General features: G+C 40.3%; 1 protein-coding gene across 4 annotated transcripts in view; it reads right to left on the bottom strand.

The window, feature by feature from the left end:
• The window catches only part of RAI2 (retinoic acid induced 2), a 100427-nt gene extending 86804 nt beyond the window's left edge, over window positions 1–13623 (bottom strand). For 2 of the 4 annotated variants that reach the window (XM_083734429.1, XM_083734426.1), the window contains exon 1: window positions 12782–12952. The gene's annotated coding sequence lies outside the window, so the exon portion shown is untranslated. Of the gene's footprint in view, window positions 1–12781; window positions 12984–13476 lie in introns of those variants that run through there. The other 2 variants (XM_083734427.1, XM_083734428.1) reach the window with 2 other exon arrangements.
• Window positions 13624–16628: the final 3005 nt, after the last annotated feature.

Raw genomic sequence — 16628 nt, 5'->3', positions numbered from 1 at the left:
CTTTATTTCTGTCTTCAGAGGTATGGGGAGCTCTAAATTTGGTAGCTGCCTTGACAGTTCTGGTAAGGAATTTATTTCCAACCTTTAATTTGTGCTACGGGCCAGGCAGGTCGTAAAAACAACTTTCTTCAGAGTGTTCCTGTACATTTATGTGCACTCTGATAGGCATTCGGAGACACCTGAAAAGGATATTTGCAAAGTGACCTTTTGCTCTTTGACCTCTAGTGCACATAGTAAATCTGCCAGCATAACTATCGCTAGTTCTTTTTGAATGATTACCTGTATTGTAAAGGCACATGTGTAAAGGCTACAGGGCTGTAGATCACATCAGATCTCATGGCTAACATTAACATTCATTTCTAACCTGTGAACCGCTCTCCCTACATGTCGTTCTTGCATAATGATTCTTCTTACTTGTATATCTTTGAAGCTGAAACCCCAAGAACTCGGGTCAAAGTTTTACCAATAGTTCTGGCAGGTGTGAAATGTTAGTCTATGTTCACAGCAAACTGGCAGGCTCCTGCTGACAGACGGCAGGGGCAGCTGTTGGTTATAGGCAGTTACCCAAAAGAGGAGCATAAAAAACTGTGCCAGTTTTCAGTAAGACTTGCTGCTGTCCTCTTTCAGATGTTCCTACAAGTCTATTATTCCCCATGGAGCTGTCCATAAGGCCAGAGCAGGCAGAGATAAAGGCCTGCCTCAACTCTTCATTAAGTCATTCTACATTTCCTTACAGAAGGACTGAGTCAGCAAATGGCTACTTAATGATTTAATGAAAATCCAATACTAGATCTCAGATAAAAGCGCAACAATTGCACATGTCTGTGTGGGTTCTCAAAAAGGAGGCTAGCTTTGGGTTTAAGATATTGTGAGTGATCCTACAATTCAATGGGGTGAGCCTAGAGTGGCATAATCCAATAATAATAATTTTATTATTTGTACCTTGCCCATCTGGGTGGCTTCCAGCATGTACAAAAATGTAATAAAACATTAAACATTAAAAACGTCCCTATACAGGACTGCCTTCAGGTGTCTTCCAAAGGTTGTATAGTTACTTATCTCATTGACATCTGATGGGAGGACGTTCTACAGGGTGGACACCACTACTGAGAAGGCCCTTTGCCTGGTTCCCTGTAACCTCACTTCTCACAATGAGGGAACCGGGCTGAATAACAGGGATGGAGATGCTCCATCAGGTGCCAAGCATGATTTATATCACTTAAGAGCCCTGTGCTTTCTTGACTAGAGGCACTGCAGATGCAAGAAGGCAGCTTGTGTAACAGAACAGTTCTACTACCACCTTACTCATCCTTCTCACTGTTAATGCTGGGAATTGAAATATCCACCATGCTCTCCCTTTGACTCCCCGGGGTGTCTGGATGTGCCAGGGTTTATGGAAAGGGAGCCACTGCCCACTCGTCTGACCCAACATGCCACTTCTTAAATTCTACTGAGCAGTGGCTTTTGCCAGTGATTTATCCCTTCTGCCAACCACAAGGAAGGATTGTCAGGTCAACATTTAAAAAATGAGACACTGCAGAACTTTAACATTTGTGCTGCAGAGCAGATACAAGGGGTGTGCAGTATGAACCCAGGAAGCTGCCAATATTCTGGATTAAAAGATTTTCCTTCCAAGCAAGGGGCACCAGGAAAACCCCTGGATCACTATAAATTTTTGATCCAGCACTAATCCACCCACTTTCTCTTGTCATGGCCCTGCCCTGCCCTGTTTAGCTACTACAGTGGTACCTCAGGTTAAGAACTTAATTCGTTCTGGAGGTCCATTCTTAACCTGAAACTGTTCTTAACCTGAAGCACCACTTTAGCTAATGGAGCATCCTGCTGCCACTGCGCCGCCACTATACGATTTCTGTTCTCATCCTGAAGCAAAGTTCTTAACCTGAGGTAATATTTCTCGGTTAGCGTATGTAACCCGAGGTACCACTGTACTGTAAATAGTTTGTCAGTGTCAAAAGGATGCTTGTTTTTGCCATCCTGCTGCTGACACTCCAAATGCAAGAAATGGGGTTTCCCCCCCTTTTAGCAGCCTTTTCTTTTCTCTGTGCACTAGGAGGAGTAACTGAAGCAGTCTCTTGAGAGTGGCGTTCTGTGGTCATGTTTCACAACTTCCTTCAAAAAGCCCTCCCCCATCAAGAAAAAAAAAGCCAGGAAAAAAAATCACATTGAAGTACATCTTCAAAGCATTCTGGGGGGTTATTCACCACTTGACACATATTTGACTGCTTTAATAGGAGTCACATGGCTATGTCCTTCCCAACAGTTTGAAATTGCCAAGTCCTTTCTGCTATTTTTCTGCACAATGAAAAGCCACTTGTTTCCCCCCCTCCTGTTTTCTGTTTTGTTAAAGTGAGTGTTGGTGCTGCAGAGTGATTAGAATACACACACCAGGAATGGGGAACTGCCTTTGTACCAAGTCATATCAAAAGATACTATTTTATTTTTTAGAACTGTGATGCTCCAAGCCTTTCAGAACAGATTGCTTTCAGGATCAATGCACCTACAAACACTGGCTCCCTCTGCCTAAAAAGCGAGATGTGCGTCACACCCCATAGTTGACTTTGACTGGATTTAACTGTCCAGGGGTTGGGACGCAGGTGGCGCTGTGGGTTAAAGCCTCAGTGCCTAGGACTTGCCGATCGAAAGGTCGGCGGTTCAAATCCCTGCGGCGGGGTGCGCTCCTGCTGCTCGGTCCCAGCACCTGCCAACCTAGCAGTTCGAAAGCACCTCCGGGTGCAAGTAAATAAATAGGGACCGCTTACCAGCGAGAAGGTAAACGGCGTTTCCGTGTGCGGCTCTGGCTCGCCAGATGCAGCTTTGTCACGCTGGCCACGTGACCCGGAAGTGTCTCCGGACAGCACTGGCCCCTGGCCTCTTAAGTGAGATGGGCGCACAACCCCAGAGTCTGTCAAGACTGGCCCGTACGGGCAGGGGTACCTTTACCTTTACCTTTAACTGTCCAGGGGTCCTTTACCTTCTTCTTTTTTACACTAAGAGATTAGCTCACAATTGAATGCAGTTTTTTGTGCAATACTAAAGCAGGACCCAGAAGTCCAACTTTGTGAACTCTCCACTTGAAGTTTGATCTAGGTGTGTGTGTGTGATTTGGGGGTGAAGGTTTGTGAAGGCCTAGGTGTTTGGCACGGCAGTGCCAGTAGTCTTTCCCTCCCTATTCAAATGCTATTTTTGCTACTGCTGCAAGTGGGAATAGTGAAACACTTCTCTGTGGCTGTTGGAAGTTTCTGCTCCCACATGCTCCTTAGAGCATAGAATCATAGAACATAAGAAAATCACAGAGTAGGAAGGAATCATGAGGGACATCTAGTCCAACCCCCTGCAACGCAGGAATCAACATGGGGCTCGAACTCATGACTGAGATTAAGAGTCTCATGCTCTACCAACTAAGCTACTCCAGCAACTTCTGTGTCCTCCCAAAGGGCATGGTGTGTTTAAGGGGCAGCTTCCAGGAGGTGGCTGCTGAGAGGAGGAGTGGCTGTTGCGTATGAAGTGCAATAAAGGGAAAAGGAAAGGAAAGGCCCTTTAATGATTGCGTGACAAGAAGCAGTGATGAGCATTTCCAACTTTCCCTCATCTTAGGCAAGGCACAGCACTTTTCCATTCCCCTCTATCATGTGATGAAGAAACTTGTTCCAAATCTATGGAGAACTTTGAAGAAGTTCAAGATAGGCACCATTTCCTCACAGTGGTATTCTGACATACCGCAAGGGCTTTATAATATATTTATCCTGTTGATTAATCCAACCCAGAAACTGAGGAAGGACAACAGTACTCAATAAAGTATACACGCGCTTTTCTTTTGGATGCTGAAGTTTCTGGTCAAATAGGATTTTCAGGGATCACAGCACAGAGCAATGGTATCACCATCATCACAAACCTTGATGTTATATTAGCAGAATCCGACAGTAGTCACTCAGATTCAAAGGGCTAAGGTTGGACTATGAAGTGGTTAACAGTGTCTACAACAGCATTTCCTAAGGTAGTGCCCACCAGAATTTTTAAACTACAATCTTCATTAGCCCGAGGGCTATTTTTTTCTAGAAAAAGAAGTGCCACAAGTCAAAACAAACGCCTCCTTTGTTCTCTTAGAATGACAATGGTGTTGGAACTGAGTTCTGGAGAGTTCCAGCTGAAAAAAAAGCCTCATGCTGACAGAGGTCAATGGGAGTTGTAACTCAACATCATCTGAAGGGCACCACATTGGCAAAGGCTGTTGTAGACTTTTGATGGTCTACAAAAAGAAAGTAGATATGCTTCACAAGGACATCATTTAGACTTTTCATTTATTTCCAGAGTATTTTAGCCAAGAAATGACGGGAGAAAGGCATGTGTGCATTATCCTAGCTTGGTTAAGTTCCTTTTCACATCTATAACATCACGACTATTTCCATGACAACCAATTTTGGTTGACACATTTCGTGACGGCAAGAGGATTTGCAAATCAAGGACTTATTGTCTAAGGATCATTGTTAAGAGATACATCAGCACCAGACAGACAAACTACCCTTATCTGAAATAATTCAAATAGCTGTCTGTCAGGAGAAATTGGTAACGTGCCAAATACCATGCTGAGCATTCAAAGCAGCATTTCCCCACCTTAGCGACGCCGATGTGCATTTGATCACTGTTATAAACTGAACCAACTAACCGAGTACAGTCACCACCATTTCTACATTCTTATTTGCTGCTTTATTGCTGAACTGAGCCTAAAGCAACTTAAATTGATTTTTTAAAAGCAGGGTAGTTATTTGAGCCTCTCCCTGGAGGTCTATAGAGAAATGGAAATTTATCATCAATCACCGAGTTGACCTTACACAGTTGGCACTATACATTTTGTATAATATGACCACAATGCCATATAGAAGGGTCATCATCTATGATGAATGCAACCCACATTGGCTTGGCTTTGAGGATTCGCCAACATAACCTGACCAACTTTATCTTTTCCAAGACTTTCCAAACCCCAATTGAAGAAGGCTGGTGGTATGGGAGTATGCTCATTGTCTTTCTTGTCCTGGCTCAGAAGTGTTGTTGATTCTGACCCTGTTCTTTCCTAAAACCCCCTCCAACCATTCGAAATATCAATCCTGGAAGGTCCATTTCTCTGAATATGTTCACTCATGTGTTAGCTTTTGCTTAAAAAACAAACCAAACCAACCCTCTCCCAGTATTGTCACTACTGCGTATGTAAGCCACAGAAACATGTCTACTCCAGATATTGTGCAGCAATTTGGAAAGCGTGTTGTTTTCTAACAGTACTCTTGACTATTTCTAGGAGCTCCTGATTTCTGATCCCACAGATTTGAACAAAACTGGAAAACTGCACATGCAAACCACATTAAAAATTCCTATCCTATACAAAAGTTGCTATTTGTATACAAATTTAAATAAGTGTGTTTGTGTACTACGTCTATTTGAATGGGGGAAAGGTGGGTTAACAGTTAAATCATGTTCAAATGTGAAGAAGTTCATAGATAGATAGATAGATAGATAGATAGATAGATAGATACTCTACCCATCTGACTGCATTGCCCTAGCCACTCTGGGCAACTTCCCACAGAATTTTAAAAAATACAACAAAACATGAGACATTAGAAGCTTTCCAATACAGGCTGCCTTCAGTTGTCTTTGGAAAGTTCTATAAATGTTTATGTCTGACAGGAGGGTGTTCCACAGGGCAGGCACCACAACCGAGAAGGCCCTCTGCCTGATTTCCCGAAACATCACTTCTCACAGTATGGAAACTGCCAGAAGGCCCTCATAGCTGAACCTCAGTGTCCAGGCTGAATGATGGGGGTGGAGAGGCCCTGTATACAATTTAGTGGTTGAGCACATGTTGAGCACATGTTATGCATGAAGGCTGTCCCAAGTAGGGTTGCCACCTTTGTTCTGGCAAAATGCACAAAGCAGGAGAGTATGGCTGCTGTGGAAGCACCTTTAAAGGTATTTTGCTTTCTGAAATACCAACAAAAAAATAATATGTCACTCAAAAGCAAAATAGGAAAGTTAAAAGAGAACGGGGAGGGGAGGGGAGAGAGTGCAATATACCGTATTTTTCGCTCTATAAGACACACCGGACCACAAGACGCACCTAGTTTTGGGAGGAGGAAAACAAGAAAAAAAATATTTTGAATCTCAGAAGCCAGAACAGCAAAAGGGATCGCTGTGCAGTGAAAGCAGTAACCCCTCTTACTGTTCTGGCTTCTGGGATAGATGTGCAGCCTGCATTCGCTCCATAAGACGCACACACATTTCCCCTTACTTTTTAGGAGGGAAAAAGTGAGTCTTATAGAGCAAAAAATACAGTATGTTTCCACAATTGAGATTAAAAAATGAAAGTATAAAAAGGAGGAAAGCAAACTACAATAGAAATTATTATTATTTGTATATGCTTTTGCAACCCCCCCCACATGATTAATGGCTTAAAAAAACAGCTGGATAAAAGAGTGATCCACTAAAGTGGCCAATTGGGCAAGTGAGGTCATTTTCTGCTGAGTATGGTGAATGCTAGAGCTTATCATGAAAGCTGAGTGAATGCAGATGAGCTGGTATGCTGGGAGAGACTGCAACTAAATATGACACAGGAAGAGAGGATTAAATCTATTGGGAAACAGGGAAACATTGAGACATCTGCATCAGAAGAGACGTAAGGGAAAGTAGCTATCGCCAGCCAGTCCCCGAAACATTTAACTTCATTTGGTTCATTTTCACTCAACCATTATTTTCAAGTATTGACATTTTTTTAAGTGCTGTGTGTCATGAATATAGCATGCAAGCATTTATGTGCCTAGAAGAGAAATATGATTATTTTGCAACAGTATTTCATTTGTTTCCACAGAGGTAAACAGGAAATAGACATGATTCAAGCAGAATAAAAATGCTGCTCAGTACACAGGCCAGATAAACTCTCACACAGATTATTTATTAGTGGGGTGAATTTTGGTAGTGAAATCTTCCAGTTCAATATTACAGCAACCTCTTAAATAAAGCATTTGTGGGCTTTTAGCCAGTTAAAATGCTAAATCTTGACCTGCTGTGGCCAACAATAAAACTGAAGTAATTTAAAATGTTAGCTGTTTAAAAGCATTTGGAAAGTGAGTGAACACACTGAGGGCAGGAGGGCCCTGGGTTCTACAGCTTTTATGTTCCCCACACATTTTTGTGCCCTGGAAAAGCAGGATTCAAAACATGAGCAGAACCTCCACAAGCCCCAGAGGCTCCTCACTTCAGAAAAGGTAACCCTCAAACTCATGGAGAAGGATGAAAATGCTGAAGGGGAGGAGTTAGCGTGTTTTTCCTCAACGCCCCTCTTCACATGCTAAGATGTGTTCATTAGCATGTAAAGGGGTAGACTGCACATCGTGAAATATTTAGCGGATTAAACAGTATATACACTTTGGGACAAGTCACACTGTCCTTGCTGAGGCAACATATGCAGAACTGAGTTCTTCATTTCGAGAACAACTCTTGAATTTTTATTTTATTTTAACAAAGTAATAATAATAAATAATAACAAATAAAAATGTGCACCCCACCCCTAAGACAATTCCATTATAACTATCCAACCTCCCAGAATTTCAACACCTCTTGCGATATCCATATCTCCTCAAAATCATTTCTCCTGCATATTCCCTGTCTTACCTTAATGGCACGTTAATTTATCATTAATAGCTATATCCCACACCTCTTTATACCATTCTTCTATTTTATATTCCCCTTGCCTCTTCCACTTCCTAGCTATAACAACTTGTGCAGCTGTCAATAAATTTGTGAACAAGTCCTTCATAGCCTGCGAACCTTCTACCCCATGGTAAATTGATAGCAATGCTACCTCTAGACTTTTGGAGAGCTTTAACCCAGTGATTTCTGTTATCTCCCTTTGCCAAATAAATAATAATAATTGTACATATTTACACCCCAATTAACTTTTCCATTATTCTTATGACTTTTACATTTCCATCTTATCTAATTACATTGGCCAGAGTTTCAATGAGCAATACAAATAAAACTGGGGAAAGGGGGCATCCTTGTCTTGTACCTTGGGCTGGTGTTATTTGTTCTGTTATACCATTGTTCACTACAACATATGCCTTGTTCCTCAAGTATGATTGATTTATTAATCCCTTAAATCGTTCTCCAAATCCTAAGCTTTCCATAATCATTTTCAACACCATCCATTCTACACAGTCAAAAGCCTTAATATTCAATGCTACTATGCCCTCTTTCAAGATATTTCTTCTTCTTACGTAAATCTTTTTTATTCAACACTCTTCCTATTAAACTAGTGATCTGTTTTCCTACTACAAAGCTACATTGGTTTTTACTTATATATCTATACATAAAAATATTCATCCTTTTTGCAATTATTGTGGTCAATATTTTAGCATCATGATTTATTAGGGAAATTGGCCTATACGACTCTGGGTTCTTCAAATCTTTTCCTGGTTTTGGAATTAAGATCATTATTTATTGTTCCCACAATGGAGGGATCCTCTCACCCTCTTTTACTGAATTATATAATACTTTTAATTTTGGAACCAATATTTAAAAAGTATCTTATAATATTCTGTTCCCAATCCATCTGCTTTTAGTTTCCCTATAACTACCTCTATTTCTTTTTTTTTTAAGTTGGTTATTCCATCCTTACTTTCTGGCTTTATCTTCCAATGTGTCTTTATATACTCTTTCATCTTCCCCATAGAATTGTTACCTGCTAAATATAACTCTTGGTAAAACTCCTGAAATAATCTCAATTTATCTTTCATCGGATTGTGAATATTACCTGTTTTATCTTATATTAGGCTAATTGAATTCTTTACTTTTTTTTTACTGTACAGCTCTAGCCAGCAATTTGGAATTTTTATTACTATGTTCAAAAAAATCTTTTTAAGAATATCAAATCTCTCTGCAAATCTCTCTGCAATTTTTCCATATCTTTATTTTCTCCTTCCTTTTTACCTGTAATTGTGCATAACTTCTTTTATCTTTATCATTAATATATTTATTTTCCAGTGTCCTAATTTCTTCCTCTAACTTTTTCATCTCTTCTTCTTCTTGTTTCAGTTTATTGGATTCCCTAATACCAATTCCTCTCATCACTGCTTTCATTGTATACCATATTATTGAGTACTTTGTTCTTTCTCATTAAACTTCCATATGTCTAATAATTCTTCCCCTATCTTATTTACTGTTTGATTTACTTATTTACTGTTTTATTTATTGAAGATCCTCATATCTAACCACCACCTTCTGGCTTCCTTATAATCTCTCTTTATTTTTAATACTATTTTTAATACTATGTTAACCAATGCGTGATCAGTTACCTTTATTATTCCAATTTCCATATTTGTTATTTTAGATATTAAGTTGTTTTTTTAAAATGAAGATATAATCAATCCTTGAATAGGTGTAATGCATTGGTGAGAAGAAGAAAATCTTCTCGCCCCCCCCCCCATTACTGTCCATACATCTTTCATATATTTTCTTTTCATAATTTTAGCTGATATCCAGTAATGCTATTACATTTTTCCTCTGGGGGTAGGATTTGACTTATCCATTTGTTTATAACCATATTTAAATATCCTGCCATAATCATATATCCCTTTTGAATGTCCTCCATTTCCTTAAATACTTTATCAAAAAAATCCACCTGATTTTCATTAGAAGCATAAATATTAATCATAGTGTGTTCTTCCCTTGCCATTTGCCCCTGGATTATAACGTATCTTCCCTTAGTATCTTTCTTTATCTTCAATATACTAAACCCACATCTCTTTGAAATTATAGTTGCTATCCCTCTTGATTTTGAAGTACCATACGCTACCATACTACCCTGAACATGCCCAAACTCGGAAGCTAAGCAGGGTCAGTCCTGGCCAGGTTAGTATTCGGATGGGGGACTCTTGAATTTTAATGCTGTTGTTTGATAATGAAGACAACCACTCTAGTTTTAACCTTGAAAATGCCCAGAGCAGCTCCTTCAAATGTTCCTGGATGAATAAATTGGTAAGTGGCTACTTCCTTAAGCACTTCATATTCTTTGGAAACCAATTATTTTTTACTTCAGGAGGTATGGAACCTCAAGAGCTCTTTACATCTCTTACTTGAATAATGTATTTGATAATGTCACTTCACTTTAAATTTATTCCTTTTTTTTAAAGGGGGCTGGCAGTGGAAATTGACATTCATTTGTGAAGTCACGATATTTGATGAGACATGAAAGCTTCTCGCCATTTTTAGTTCTTAACAATATCTTTATTAAATACAGCATATTTCCTTTAGAGAGAGTGTCAGGCATTCAGCCTTGAGTGGGCAAGGGATGCTTGAATCTGACTAGGTAAACTACATAGGGCGTTAAGAGGAGGAAGGCGGATTTTGAATGGGGAAATGAAAAGGAAAGGGATTGAGCAGCTCTTCTGTGTTATGTCTCCACTTGAAACTTTATAAGAATGTTTAGAAAAAAATGTCAGAGGAAAGACGCACATAACTGAATGCCACATCTGTAGGGGCAGTACTACCATTAGGCAGAATGAGGCAGTCATTTTAGACAAGCAGATGCTGGAGGGCCAGGAGGAGTGATGCGGTGTTGAAGGGGAGAACTGGCTGTGCTACATGGTCTACCCTGTTCCTCCTGAGCTAGCCTACTTGCCCTCAGGTATTTTGTTCTGTTGCTGGTATTGAAACAATATTCAATGACCAGTCTCATTGGCTTTTGTACATTGAATGGGGGGGAAGGGCTTCATCTTTACCATAGGCTGATTCATTATATCCGATTTGGACAGCATTGGGACAGGCACTGAGAATCAACATAAAAGGACACACAATTGGTCTTCCCTTTTGATACTGGCTGAGTAGGGTAACTGGCACTTCTGCTCAAGTCAGATACTGGGAGTCCTCACGTTTCTCAGCACAACGTGGGCATTTGTGGTATACTCACCACTCTGGCACAGATTTGTTATTAGGGCTGATCCTACTATTTCTCAAAGCAAAGTGAACAAATTTGGGCAGGGGTATTAAATGGCAGCTATACCATTTTTCATCCATCTACTGTTGTAGGCGAGCCACCCGGGGTTTCCTACATAAGATACTAAAATGTCTTCTGGGGCCATTGTTGCGTGTTGTTTTCATGTCCAAGTTAACTGCTAGTTGTGTACCATATTATCCTTAAGGAAACGAAGATAGCAAAGCATATTCCAGTCTCGCTTTGTCTGCTCATTCTTGTAAACACTGGACACCATTTACTAAATAGATGAGTAAATTACAGTTGTACTGAAGAGAGCGTATGCTTCTCAGTTGTAGGAAGATTCGTTATGAAATTTCTTGTTTCTGTGATACAAATGAGTCTCTGGCTAGTATTTGCCACTTTGAGGTAGATGTAAGGAGAGGCATTTAAAGAAAAAAGAATGAGAATGATTTACCATAGAATCCATTTGCTCCTAGAAAAACTGTTAAGTTGTGGAAGCAGAAGACACAACTGAAATTTAAACTTTAAAAATGCTTGCGCCCTGCTTGTGTGTGTGGTTTTTAATCTTTGATTCTTTCTGTCTTTGGCACCTGTCCATCAAAATTAACCTCAATACTAAAAACATCATGACTCTCCCAATAATCCAACGGGAGTAATAAATGTGAGTCAACAGTGCACAGAATGGTTCTTTTTTTAAAAACTTCCTTAATCTACACAGCTATTAAGCAGAAGATCTGCTTCAGGCCACAATCTGCTTAAATTCTTTATAATGAGAGTGGAGGGGGAGAATCTTCCTGGGAATGATGGCCTGGTTTTCCGTGTCATTTCTCAGTCGGGGTGCATACAGGATGGCAACCAGTGACTCACAGAAAGCTGCTTTATACTGAGGCAGACCATTGGTTTCAGATGGGGGGCCCTTTCTCAGCCCTACCTGAAGAGGTCACAGATTTAACCTGGGACCTTCTGTGTGGAAAGCTGATGATCTACCACTGATCACACTCTACTCATTGTCAGATTGGACTAGTTGGGGAAGATGTGTGACTGTTGAAGCTAAGTTTGGGTGGACCCAATCAGCATCTGAATGGGCGAACACTGTAAGCATGTAAGGCACTTTTCAGAAATGAGTCCCATTGTGTTCAACAGGGTTTGTATAGGATTGCAGTCTTAGCTTATTTATTTTAAATATTCTCATACTCTACTTCAGTTATACCCACTTGCAGTGCTCCCCACCCCCCGGGAGTACACATACCCCTAAACATTTTGTGAATCTTTGTACTTTTGTCCATTTACTGTATTTATTTTTCCTGGTTTTTTTTAGAAAAAAACACTGCCTCCTTGACAATTTACAAAAAGAACAAAACAAATAAAATGTAACTACAAAATCACAACAAGCAAAATGTCACCAAAGCATGAAATCAGCCTAAAACAGTTGACAGGATAAAAATTGTATAAAACAAGCTCAGAAAAATAAAAAAATTATTTGTCTGGCACTAGAGGAACAGTAAGGTAAATGCCAGGGAAATTTCTTTGGGGAAATTGCTGGTGCCACCACTGAGAAGGCCCTGACTCTGATAGCTACCAGTCTGACCTCAGATGCCAAGCACATCCATGAATAAGAAGCCATCCACATAAGATCTTAGCACATCGGTAGGTACAGATGGAGACAGGTGGCCCTTCAGCTATCCTGTTTCTAAGCCATAAAGGCCTCTCAATTATTGTTGTGAAGGTGGGGGGATGATTAACAAAACCAATCCTCCTGACAAACTGGGAATATCCCCATACTCACGCAGTTTAGGATATTCCACACCTTTCTTCAGCAGAGTTTCCTTTTTCTTTGAGAAAAATAAGTGGCTCACGTAAATGTAAACAAGCTTGAATAAAAAAACCCTAACAAATTATCATAGTGAGAGAAACTAAATACAACACCACGAGGCAAGTCTGAGGCAAGAAAACAAGAAGAAGCAGTTGATCCCCCTTAACTGAACATAACTAGTGGAACACACACCGAAGGGAGGGGCTGATTCCAGAGCAAAACACACGAGCCGTGCCCACCAGATACCAAGCAATTTACTATTCAAATTAGGCCCCAGTGTTTTTCTTACACTTAGCACATCAGTAGGTACAGGTGAAGACAGGTGGACCTTCAGCTATTCTGTTTCTAAGCCATGAAGGCCTTTCAATGTCACAACCAAAGATTTGCAGATGTGACTATAGTTCTACAAGAAGCAAACCATTGATTTTAGATGATGCACATATATGTGGCAAATGGTATGTTAGAAAAGACATTCTCCAATTCTTACACAGGAGCCAATTCGTCTTGTAACATGGTGTTTTGCCATAGGGAGTTTATATAAGTACTGCTAATAAAAAATAAGTTAACATATTTAAAAATCTAACTCATTAATCAATAGCTCCTTTTCAACTCATTGAAATGTTATAAATTAATTAATCTAACCAATTAATCAACTAAAGTCTACAGCCCCAGCTCTTACATGTGATGATCTAGAAACTCTCAGGCTTGAAGGTAAACACGAATGAGACTCCAGCACTATACAATTTAGTGCAGTCTCTTATGACCTTATAGAGTGGGGTGGACCACACCCTTATCTCTACAGGCCAACTTTGAGAGGTGGGTGGGACCACCTACTTGTCAATCATCTAGTATAATGAAGTCAGGTGATTGTCTGGTGGGTGGTTCCATCCAGCTGTGGTGTGGGGATATAGTGACCCAAGTAGGATTGAGCTCCCTGCCCCTCAGTGGATTGGGGGTGGGGAGCAACCCTGCTTTCTGCCAGTAAGCCAAACAGGATTCAATCTACTGCTCATCAGCTAATGGGTGATATACTCAATCCTACAGAAAATTACAGAAGCACTGATACCTAAACCTGTGTGTTTATAGAAGTGAGGCTGAAGGAACTCAGTATTCCTGACATTGTGGTGACACAACATTTATTGGAACCATACGGAGACAGAGAGTGGAAGAATAAGAGATTTCAGAAAAGAAGGAACTTAAAATAAGCCTCATCACAACTGAAGATAGAAAATGGATGACTACATAGACATGAGGTATTATGTACCGAGTTGAATAGGATCCAAAAGGCAGCAGTCTGATTGGTCCACAGGAGCCACCCAATCCAGCTCCAGGTGGAAGGGAATCCACAACCTGATTGGCCTACAGGAGAATCCCGGAATTAGCCAATCACGTGGGGCCCATTGTGTAAATAATGTGTAAATAATGTATATAAGGGGAACTTTCATTCCTCCTCACCACTATGAGCTGAATAAAGAGCATGAAATCCACTCTTGACTCTGAGTATATTTCATGAATAAGAAGGCATTAATTGCTGCTCATATTGAAGAAAATATTGACCACGAGGAAAAGTCAGTAAAGAACTTAAAGTTATGCTGTTTAAAAGTGATGATGCAACTGTTAATCCAGTATTGTCTAGCACCATTCATTTGGATCTGAAACAGGTCCATTTGGAGGAGATGTGGTTGCAGATCCAGAGAGAATGTGTGCAGCAGAAGTTGCAAATCCAGTGAGAGCAAAGAGAGAGAAGGGGAAAGGAAAGAGGGGGAGTTGTAGCTGGAGGAAGAGTTTATACTGATGGAAGCCCAACAGCATGAAGAGCAACAACAGCTTGAGGAAAGATAGTAACAATGGGAGGAAGAGCATCTGAATAAGGAGAAGGAAATTATTCTACATATACCAGTTGATTATTTTTAAAGAAAACCTGGCCCATTGTCTGTCTTTTAATGAAGAACAAAGAACCAGAGAGGTTTAAAATACAACAGAGGAGCATAAATATTTCTAAAAGGATTTATTTTTTTTTTAAAAAAAGGCTTTCCCATAACACATCATCTGCTCTCTAAGCTTGGGCTATTATCTCGTTCTCAAAATTTATGGCTCAAATAACAACCACATTTTCTTTCTTTCAAGTTTCCATGCAGGTTCTCAAATAGTTGGCTATCAATCTAAATCATGCAATGCTTTCATGTAGCAGTCTAAGCTGTGGCATAGCAAGATACCAGGATTAGGTACTAACATGACCAATGCTTTCCCCTCCGAGTTGAAGAAAGCAAGGCGCATTCACATACAAGAAGTATGGGTGCAATTTCTTAGATGTTGTCAAAATTGCTTTAGACAGTTGCAAATGTTGTTCTTGCTCCTTTTGCCTATGAAGCTTTTGGGAAATTGTTGAGGCCCCCAGAGCTGTCCAGCTATGTCCAGCTGCATTATATTCAAAATGCCATCTGTGTTTTGTTTTCTATTTAGAGGTCTGAACCAAGGTGTTGTTTTTTTTTTTAAGATAAAAAGTTATCAGCTCACTACTACACATACAAGGCCAGTTCAGGCATTCAGCCCTCATGCAATTCCTATCACATGAGGAGGAACAACAGGGCTTTGCCCCCCTCATTTCCGCTTCACCAACCCTGCAGCCCCTCCAAATGTTGGGGGCTGAACTTTTGCAGTGGGAAAGATTTTCTGTTCATGTAGGCTCCTTACATGCTTTAAGACCTTGATCGTCCACTGTTCCTGTTAAGCTGTGGGTGAACATATCAGATGATACAGCAATTCTTCAAACAGCTCTTGTTTATTCACAGGCCAGAACAGAACTGAACTGAAGGGTTCAGCCAGCCTGCTTATTTAGAGCTCCACTACAATGCAACAGTAACCACTTTCTGTAGCTATCCAATCACTGAACGTCACTTTCAATCCCTTATTTGCATATGTGGACCTGAGTGAAAACTATCTACAGTATCCCCCTGCTGGCCCAGGGTGAAAACTTGAGTACATAACATTTCCTAAGTAACACAGCAAGCCTACTGTCATATTTTGGGTCCATGTCAGGTCAAAGTGAAGTGGCAAGCGAGAGGACGACCTTGGACAACTCCAAAGAGGCCCTGCTGGCTAAAGCATCATCTGCCCAAGGCAGTTACAGGAAGATGTCTGCAAATACCATAACTAGAACCATCTGAAGCCTTGCAAAGGCTGACAAGACCTGGTGTGTGGTAGGTTCTGCTTCCCCAGAGAAGCTCGCTATGGAAAGGTTGCATACCAATAAAATTCAGTGTGCATGTATGGTGCTCTAACATGTTGACAAGCTCTGAATCAGTCTCCACCATTCCCTTGCAGATGTTAAGAGTGTTTATAAACATTCCATGGCATAATAGCTATTCAGCAGCAAGGGCAGAGAGGTGACTTGCAAGTGACAGGAAGCCTATCAAAATAATACTATAATTACAGAGGATATGCTGAATATATTATCCCCCCCTCCATTTTGATGGGCTACAATGTAGATAATTCCAGAAACTGCTCTTTTTCCCTGTGGCATTTCATAGAATGCAAAAGGTATAATTTTTCCTTCATTAAAAAGGAAGATGTGGAAGGGAAGGTTATTAGAAATGGTCCTGATGAATTTGGCATTCATATCTCATGGGGAATTAATGACCAGCTGGAGTTAATGTCTCTTGGCTTTGCCTCAACACTCCCAGTCAGACTTAATCCATAAGATAGACACTGGGCTTTATTACTTAATTAGAACACAAGCAACTAAGCAAATAGATCCAAAGGTTTGATTTGCAACAACAAAAGCATAGAAATAGAGGATTAAAATAGAAATAAAGT

Source organism: Podarcis gaigeae (genome assembly GCF_964106915.1).
Source record: "Podarcis gaigeae genome assembly, chromosome: 4".
Classification (NCBI taxonomy): Eukaryota; Metazoa; Chordata; class Lepidosauria; order Squamata; family Lacertidae; genus Podarcis; species Podarcis gaigeae.
Note: the sequence above shows the minus strand (reverse complement) of the source record. Positions and strands in the feature narration are given on the sequence as shown.